Consider the following 10,258-nt stretch of genomic DNA (forward strand, 5'->3'; position numbering starts at 1 on the left):
TGAGTAGTGTAAAGTTGCTATACTCTCTTAGCAACTCTTCTGTTCATTGAAAATTACTCCAAATGAAAATTAATTATAAAAAAAACTTGTTCAATTTGTGCTAGCAAAATTTGAGCAATCCCAGCTTCATGGTGTACTAGCCATGTGTCATTGAAGAAACCACCATGCCTCAGCCTCCTCTGCTATAAAATAGATAGTAATACTTGCTCAACTCTTTCACCCATGAAAATAAAATAGACAGCTATTATTAACATTTTTTTGCAAAGTAGAAATCAAATATTGATGTCAGCATTAATTTGAAGCAGCATCTATCTATGGACACAAAGCGAGCAAGACCGAAAATTGAATCTGTCTTAGGAATATAATATGTGTTTTTACAATCATTCAAATTTTTAATTATACCCATTCTAAAATTGCAATGAAACTGCTTCATTCACGTAATCCTTTTAGAAAACATATTAGTAAATAACTTCAGAATCATAAACATGTTTGTGTTTTTTATACTAGTAACCCCAATTCTAAACATTTATTCTGATGGTGAAATGAGATGGGGAAGTTATAATGAAAGATGGTGTCATGTCATTTATAATAGTGAAAATTGAGAAATATCTAAAAAAACAATGATAGGAAGTTTATCTAAATCAGGCTATCACAAATTAGTAACACATGGTGCTATATATAAAACACTAAAAATAGGATATACAAGGTCAAGCATTTTTATAATATAAGAGAGAAAATCAGAAGTAAAATTGTAATAACTCTGCTCATTTGTATTTGTATTTTAAATACAATTTTTGTAATCTAGAAGACATATAAAAATTATAGTGACTTTTTATTTGCAAAGTATGTGTTATTAGAATATTTAAAATTAATATCAAGTTTAAAACCTACAATACTGTATTTTTAATCATCTAAACTCTTCAGACAAAAGAGGTGGGGTTTAGGGATAATTCATTTGCATAGTTGGAATTAACATACTAACATTGCACAGAATCTTACATTAAAATTATAAACTCTTGTATACTCTTCATAAACAGCCATACCATGGGGCCAGCCCTCCCTGTCCTCTGTGCACTCACTTTGGTATCAATGTTATATTCATATTCTCCTCTAGGTCACAGCTTATTCTGTCCATATTTCTCCTGGTCTTTCCTGACAGCCACACCCTTAATATGCTGGAGCTGCACCTCAGATTGCTCAGGACCCCCTCGCAGCATCTCTTGTAGCTGTGACCTTGGGAAGTTGACCTCCTCATGCCCACTATCCACATTGCCTACTGTTTCCTTCCTACCAGTTTTTGCAATAAAACTAATCCTAGCATCATTCATTCTTGAAATAATAGAATTCCTGTTTCAAAGTTGAAATATACATAACATTTAGAATCGTAAGAGGAATTAGTATAAAGGTTGTCTTTGTAAGAAATGTTTTTCAGTTATATTTCAAGCAGTAAATTTTAGATGCATTTATATGTATATATGCGTGCACATCAGTTGGATACCTTTTTCCAAATATTATTATTACAAAAAAAAGAATAAATTAAAATTCTCTTTGTAATTAATCTTCCCGTTAATTTCCTTAAATCGACCATTTTTTTCATCTAGGATTATTATTCAGCAACAAAATATTTATTCCTTGCCTGTCTAGCAAAGCATATTCCTTTCCCTGGAAACCTACAATGTTCTCTTCAAATTTCAGATTTTCAGATCCTTTTCTCTCCCCTCTATATTACTCTGCTGATTTGCCTAAAACTCTCAACACCTATACTTTTATTATTTTTGGAATTTGAAAACAAACAAATAAGCAAAAACCCTTTCTCTCTTTGTACTGGTTTCCCTCCGGATCCATGCCTGAACCTTCTTTTCTTCTGTTGCCTTAGTGACTTAGCTCATTTTAGGGGTGAGACAAAGCCAGGACAATGAGCACTAAAGCAATTTAAATTTTCCTGAACAATTCTGAGGCAGGAACCTAATGCTATTTGTGACATCAAATGTGCTTAAGAAAATAAAGTGGACATAGTTAAAATCAGAAGACTCCATTCTGTGATGTGAGACAGATTTCTTACCCTTAATGTCCTTTCCCGTGCCATTTGTTAGGGTGTTGTGGAAACAGTAAGTGCTTTATTCTACATCAGTAACCCTGCATACGGTACAGCAATCCTTGAATTTACCATATTATGTCAGTGTTCCTTATTTAGCCTTTAAACAGCAGAAAAATCTGCTTTTTAATCTAAAACATCGGGATGGGGAGAGCATAAATGATAAATGAGAATATTTTACAAAGAATAAATAAGATCCTATTAGGGAGCAAGGACAAAATTATGCATTTGTTGCATTTCTAAGTTATTCAGATTTTACTTGAACCGGCAATGCTGAAGATAGGTCTAATTTCATTAGACTTGAATTAATTAGGTACTTCTATCCCCTCTCTCAAAAAGCAGATACCAATTTGCATTCTAACAACTGCAGTTTTTTGGGCACTTATCACATGTCAAGTGCTATTCTGTGGACTCCATATGTATTATTTTATTTCTTTCTACATCCTTTCAGTTTCGTAATATTATTAACATTATCCTCATTAAGCGTGAGAAGTCTGAGAGTCAGAAAGGTCATGTAACTAGCTCAAGTGTACATAGTTCTTAAGAGATAGGCTCATATATTGCATTTAACTTTATAACCAAACCACAATACCCACACTTTGAAGCACTGCATCAAAGTTTGAAATCTTCTCTGAAATTGCAAACATGGGAATTATAAATCTCACCATTTTTCAGTTCTTTGAAAATTCTAGTGATGGTAATCTCTTATTCTCTATGGAGAAAAGTCCATTTGGTGGCTGGCCTAAACAGGAACGTTGTTTCTAACCCTTCCTTCTACATTGAAGAGAGAGAGGAAGAGCATCTCTGGCAGAGGAGGTAGAGAATGTCCGCCACTGCTTATCAAGTACTGTTTATAACATAGTCTCAGGAAAAAAATAATAAAGCAGCAAAAGTTTCCTCCTTGGTTTCCTACTGGAGTTTAAAGAAATTTCCCTAAGAGGTCACGAACCTATAGAATTGCTTCTCAGCTTCCCCAGGGTTTGGAAATTTCCCATCAGTATGATTTTCCAAAACACAGTTTTATGTAGTTTGACTTGCTCAAGTCTTTGCAAAACTTTTAAGTCCCTTATCAATTAGAGGTATTCTTTTCCTTTTTCAACTTCTGGGTTTCTATTTGAAGATGCTTTGATTTTCCTTCATGTTTGGGGATAGAATACTGTGTTTACTGCGATGGGATCACAGAATTAGGGCAAAATCCCTGTGTACTTAGTAAGTAAAAGAGCTGAGTTCTGGGATAAGGCAGCATCAATCCATGAGGACAACATGCATTGTTTTGGGACTAGGGTACCAATGAGCACTTGTGAAAAAATAACATTTTGTGTATAAGTGTGCAAAGATTCTGGGTTAATCAAAATATTATTTTGTGCTCTCAGAAACTGATCTTGAAGTTTGAAGACCTTAAAACTAAAAGTACAATTTCTAGAGAGTAAATGAATTTTTCCCTTTCATATTATTTGAAAAGAAGATAGGGCAGATATGTTTACTCTAATAAAAAATAGCATTGAGACTGAAGCCTGAGGGAAAATTTGAACTTAGCTCAGCATTGCCCTTCAGAGAGAGACAATACCAAACTATTTGTTGTTTTATACAGTCTTTAAACATTTTATCCTGCCTGCTTATATGTTTATTCACACCTCATAGAAAAATGCAAAATTGAAGTAATTTAGCTAAAAGTCATAGTCCAGAAGCACACCATCCCATCAATTGTCTATGGAATTAAGAGAGAAGTGTTATTTTCTTTTAATTGAAATTTTTTATGTGTGTCCTGATCCAGAAGAATCACTTGATATGAACCACAGTTTTAGTAAGGATGATATTTTATCAATAAAAAAAATTTATTATAAATATCACTCAGCAACAGACTTGACCAATACATTCTGGAGCACTGGTTCTCAGTTCAAGCCAAGGTTAGCATCTTCTACTTCATTCCATGCACTGCTTTGCTTAATCCTTTATTATTTGCTTTTGTTAGAGAAACAGAGTGGAATAATACAAAAATATGATTGTAAAGATGGAGTAGGGTATATAATATAAGACACAGTTTTGTACAGTTATGAAAAACCAGGGTAAGTTATTTTTAAAGTTTAAATCAGAAAAGAGAAAGACATAGACAGAAGGAGCCACAGGCAAGAAGAAGAAATGGCAGATGGGGGATAGCAATTTTCCTTTCCAGAATTTATGGAATATTCTACTCTTTCCTACTGATTTAAAATTCTGTGTTCATCCATTGATATTATAATTGATATTGCAAAATCCATGAATCCAAAGGATCACTAGAGACTATTATGAACCACCACATGGCAATAAATTAGAAAACAAAGCATAAATGGATAAATTCCTAGACACATACAACCTACCAAGAGTAAACCAGAAAGAAATTCAAAACCTGAATAAAGCAGTTGCAAGTACCAAGATAGAAGCAGCAATAAAAAGTCACCCAAAGGAAATGCCCAGGACCTGATGGCTTCACTGCTGAATTCTATAAAGCATTCAAAGAAGAACTAATACCAATGCTATTTAAACTATTACAAAATATTGAGGAGGAGGGGATCCTCCCAAACTCATTCTATGAGCCCTGTATAACACCATTACCATAACCAAAGATCTGACAAAAAAAGAAAATTATCAGGCCAATATTTCTGATGGATATAATTGCAAAAATCCTCAACAATATGCTAGCAAACCAATTCAATAACATATTACAAAGATTATTCATCATGATCAAGTGGAATTCATCCCAGGTATGTAAGGATGATTCAACATACACAAATCTATGTGATATACCATATCAACAGAAACAAAGACAAAAACCATATTGTCATTTAAATCAATGTTGAAAAAGCATTCAGGAAAATTCAAAATTTTTTCAGGATAAAAGCTTTCAAAAACTGGATATAGCAGCAACTTACCTTAACATGATAAAAGCCATCAATGACAGACCCACAGCTAGTATCATACTGAATGGAGACAAACGGAAAGCCTTTTCTCTAAGATCTGCAACAAGACCAGGATGCCACCTTCACCAGTGTTATTCAATGTAGTGCTGGAAGCTGAAGCTAAAGCAATCAGACTACAGAAAGAAATGAAGGACATCCAAATGGGAAAGAAAAAAGTCAAATTGTGCTTATTGGAAGATAATGTGAATTTATACCTAGAGAGACTTAAAGACATGACCCAAATACTATTAGAACTAACAAATAAATTTAGTAAAGTTACAGGATACAATATCAACATACAAAGATCAGCAGCATTTCTTTTTGCCAACAGCAAAAAAATCTCAAAATGAAATCAAGAAAGTAATCTCATTTATAGCAGCTACAAATAAAATCCCAGCAATAAAGTTATCCAAAGAAGTGAAATTTCTCTATAATGAAAACCACAAAACATTCATGATAGAACTTGAAGAGCACACAAAAGAATGAAAAGATATTTCATGCTCATGGATTGAAAGAATCAATAGTGTTAAAATGGCCACACTGCCCAAAGCAATCTACAGGTTCAGTGCAATCCCCATCAAAATACTAAGTATATTCTTCACAGAAATAGAAAAAATAATTGCAAAATTTATATGGAACCACAAAAGACTCAGAATAGCCAAAAAGAAACAAAACTGGACGAACATATTACCTGACTTCAAATTATACTACAGAGTTTTGGTAACCAAAACATCATGGTACTGGCGTAAAAACAGACACATCGGCTAATAAAACAGAATAAGGAACCCAGAACGAAATCCACACATCTATAATGAACTTATGTTTGACAAATTTGCAAAGAATATACACTGAGGAAAGCAGAATCTCTTCAATAAATGCTATTGGGAAATCTCTATATCCATATGCAAAATAATGAAACTAGACCATCTTCTCTCACCATATACAAAATCAAATCAAAATGGTTTAAACAATTAAGTCTAGATGTGAAGATATGAAACTATTAAAAGAAAACATTGGTGATATGCTTCAGGACATTGGTCTGGGCAAGGACTTCCTCAGTAATTTCCCCAAAGCTTAGGAAACCATAGCAAAATTGGACAAATGAGAACATGTCAAGCTAAAAAGCTTCTGCTCATCAAAGAAAACAATCAGCAAAGTGAACAGACAACCCACAGAATGGGAGAGAATATTTGCAAACTACCCATCTAACTAGGTATTAATAACTAGAATATGTAAGGAGCTCCAACAACTCAACAAGAAAAAAAATGTAATCTGATTAAAAAATAGGGAAAGATCTGAATAGACATATCTCAAAAGAAAACATACAAATGGCCAACAAGTATATGAAAAGTGCTCAATATCATTAGTCATCAGAAAAATGCATATCAAAACTGCATTGAGATATCGACTGACTCCAGTAAAATGGGTTATATCAAAAAGACAGTCAATAACAATTTTTGCTGAGGATGTGGAGAAGAGGGAACCCTAATACGCTGTTAGTGGGAATGTGAATTGGTGCAACCACTATGAAGATTAGTATGGAGGTTCCTGAAAAAACTAAAAATAGAACTACTATGACTTAGCCTTCCTACTGCAGGGTATATATCCAGGGATATATATCCAAGGATGGGAATTCAGTATGTTGAAAAAATATCTGCACTTTCATTTTTATAGTAGCACTAGGCACAATTGCCAAGATATGGAATCAACCTAAGTGTCCCTGAATGGATGAATGGATAAAGAAATTGTGGTATATATACACAATGTAATATTATGTACCATAGAAAGGAATGAAATCCCACCATTTCCAACATCATGGATGGAACTGGAGAATATCATGTTAAGTGAAATAAGCAAAGCTTGAGTGCTGACTAGGGTCCTGCTCCAACCCGGACGGAGGAGAGCTCAAGCTAAGGGTGATCAGCACATGACCTATCAAAGAAAGATCTCTAAACAAAATAAGTGGGAAAATTTGATGGAATCAAGAATGATGGATCCATGTTCAGTTGGAGTCCAGCTTCGTACCACAAAACCTACCATACTCATCACACAGGTTTCAAGACTTTGCAAGAATTGTCATCAAATGATATGCTCTTACTTCAACTTAGAACTGGAATGACACTGTCTGGGAACAATACAATTTGCTTTCGTCATGTAAAAATTTACATTGACAGATTTGAGGATTTGTAGAAGTCATGCTGTGACCCATTTAACATACACAAAACACTAGCCAAAAAAATTTGCATGTAATCGACTTAGATGATGCCACTTTTCTGAGTGCAAAATTTGGAAGACTTGTACCTGGTTGTACCTGGTACAAGACTTGTACCTGGTTGGAAGCTTTGTCCAAAATGTACACAGATAATCAATGGAAGTGTGGATGTTGATTCAGAGGACGGCCAGAGAAGAAAACCTGAATCAGATGGAAGAACTGCTAAAGCTTTGAGGTCATTACAAGTTACAAATCCAGGAAAGGAAACTGAATTTGCTCCAGAAACTGGTAAAAGAGAAAAAAGAAGGCTTACAAAAAATGCAACCACTGGTTCAGACAGACTAGTGATACCAGCAAAGAGTAAAGTCTATGATAGCCAGGGTCTCCTGATTTTCAGTGGGATGGACTCTGTGACTGCCTCGATGAAGACTGCTTAGAATGTTTCTATGCTTGTCCTGCCTGTGGTTCTACCAAATGTAGAGCTGAGTGCTGCTGTGACCCCAAGTGGCTGTATGAGCAAATTGAAATTGAAGGAGAAATAATTCATAATAAACATGCTGGATAATTTGTAGTATCAAAACATGGGGTCTTTAAAGGTCCTCTCTCTACTTCTAAAATTCTATAATTTAAAATATATTTTAAGCTTGATTGCCAAATGACAACAATTTGAAAACCACCTCCATATCCACTCAGTGTGCACTATTTTGCATTTTGAGTGCTTTAAAATTCATTATTTGGTGGGCAGTTAAGATGGGCTATTTCTCAGAAGTCAGCATTAAGCCAGTCTGGGCCTATGTAAACAATTAAGGTATATAGGCAGTCCTTGATTTGCGTGGTTTCCACAGGCAAAAATGTCAGTGACCATGACTTAATTAGGTAATACCAGTCTCCTAACAGCGTGGTTCGAATTTCACTTACCACAATATATTAACTGTGAGTAACTGCATGAAGTTCAAATTTCTCTGCTAGCTCTTCAGTCCACAGATCACTATGCAACAGATGTGCATCATGATCAGTGACCAATCATGTCGCTTCTTTCAAATTCTGCCAGTGGCTGGTTCCTGTGCATCTGTTACTTGATTCACTCATAGCAAAGCTTGTGTGGTCTCCTTGTCACCCACTTGACATTTTACAAAAGTGGACAATTGAAAGAGCCAACAAAAATGGAAACAGAGCAAAGACATGAAAAATAATAATGCTGGAAGTGAAATTTGAATGGAACATTAACAGTTGCACAGGAAATCACTGATCATGGGAATGTTTGCACTGCTGCCTTTCTAGAGACTCTGGATACACATCCACGGGAACTTAGTGAAGGCAAACTTACCAACATAAATGAGGAAAGTGGTTGTGACGAAAAAGATAAACATGTCCCAGAGGAAGTGGTGGTTAAAAAAAAAATTCATATTAAAGGATATATAATGTGGATACAGAAATATTTTACAACACTGAAAGTACAAACAAAATGGTAGAAACTGATTCAAACTTGAATACGATAATTTTCCACCATACAGAAAAGATTTTTACTCAGTATCATAATTAGACAAAAAAAAAAAAAAAAAAAAGACAAGCTCTATTCATACTCCTCTTAGTTTTTACAGTGAGGCAGTTTAATTCTCAATGTTTCTAACATTTTAAATTACAACATACTAAGTATTTTTAAACTTTTTTGCATTTTCTTCTACATTTATAACTGCTAGTTTTTAATATTTTGACAGATTTTTAAAGGTCATGGAACAATCACATTTTTTCCCATTGGTTATTAAGCTTGCTTTGCATCGCCATTTTTTTTTTTTTTTCCTGAGGTCTTTTTTTTATTTCTTTTTTTTTTCAATTTAATTTTACAGAATCAAAGAGTCTAACAGTATATCTTGTTAGATACAGTATGTCCTCATAATGTATACATTATTTCTTGTACAATGATATGAAATAATATGGGAAATATTCATGATAAATTATTAAGTGAACAGTGCAAGTTAAAAACAACAGTTTCATATTTTTTCCCCACCCCCCTTTTCCCGAGTCAGCACCTTCAAGTGTTACCACTCCCCAAACGGTGCGCAATGCACTCATTGTGTAGACATACCCCCATCCCCTCCCCCACCCCCACCTCAGTCTGATGTCCAGTTGGTGTCGTTCCCAGATTTGTATTTAGGTCATGATCAGGGAAACCAATTTTCTGGTGAGTACCTGTGTGCATCGCCATTTTTATGGTCCCACGTTATTGTGGCAAAACGAGGACTGCCTGTAGTTGGGAACAATGCCACTTCAAGGAAAACTGACGATAACACAACTGACAGTTAAGTGTTAAACTATTTTGGAAATAATCTACATATCTAAGTGCTAAAATATATTTCTCTTCTCCTCATTTATTCATCAAATAAAAAATGTTTTAATACTGTAAATGAAAGAAAAAGAAAAAGAAAAAGAGAAGAAATAAGCACAGCTTATTTCCCAGAGGCTGGGAAGGGTAGTGGGAAGTGAGGAGGACTAAAAAAGAAGCCTCACACTTGAATGCAGAGATGGGGAAACTGAAAATGGCTCCCCTGACCACATAAATCACAAAGGGATTTTATAGGAGCTGTCTCGGATCTCTTACGAGATCACTTAGTGACTTCTTTTTTCCATTGACCCAGGCAAATACTGATTTTCAGACCTTTTTTTTTTCCTGCTCCTATCCTTGGAGTGATTATTCTTCCCCCTTTCCTCAGTACATCTTTCCATAGTCAGTCTCTGCCTAGTTCACTAACTTTGAAGAGTCAATTGAAGTTTCAATTTTCTTTGAAGTTTTCCCGGTTTACAGATAAGGGTTTTTTATTTGAAAATATTAAGGGATACAAATGTTTTTGTTAAATGGAGACCATGTATAATGCTTAAGTCAGGGCTTTTAGTGTGCCTGTCACCAGGACAGTGTTTATTATACCCACTAGGTGACTTTTTAATACTCATACCGTTGCCACCCTCTCCCTGTCTTGATTTCCAATGTCCTTTACATTTCTTTGTGCCCATTATACT

The 10,258-nt window shown here is 34.7% G+C and overlaps 1 pseudogene; it reads left to right on the forward strand.

Moving 5' to 3' along the window:
- The first annotated feature begins 7,018 nt into the window (after positions 1-7,018).
- Positions 7,019-7,808, forward strand: LOC138384419 (ARL14 effector protein pseudogene; annotated as a pseudogene).
- The last annotated feature ends 2,450 nt before the right edge of the window (positions 7,809-10,258 follow it).

Source organism: Eulemur rufifrons, chromosome 6 (assembly GCF_041146395.1).
Source record: "Eulemur rufifrons isolate Redbay chromosome 6, OSU_ERuf_1, whole genome shotgun sequence".
NCBI lineage: Eukaryota > Metazoa > Chordata > Mammalia > Primates > Lemuridae > Eulemur > Eulemur rufifrons.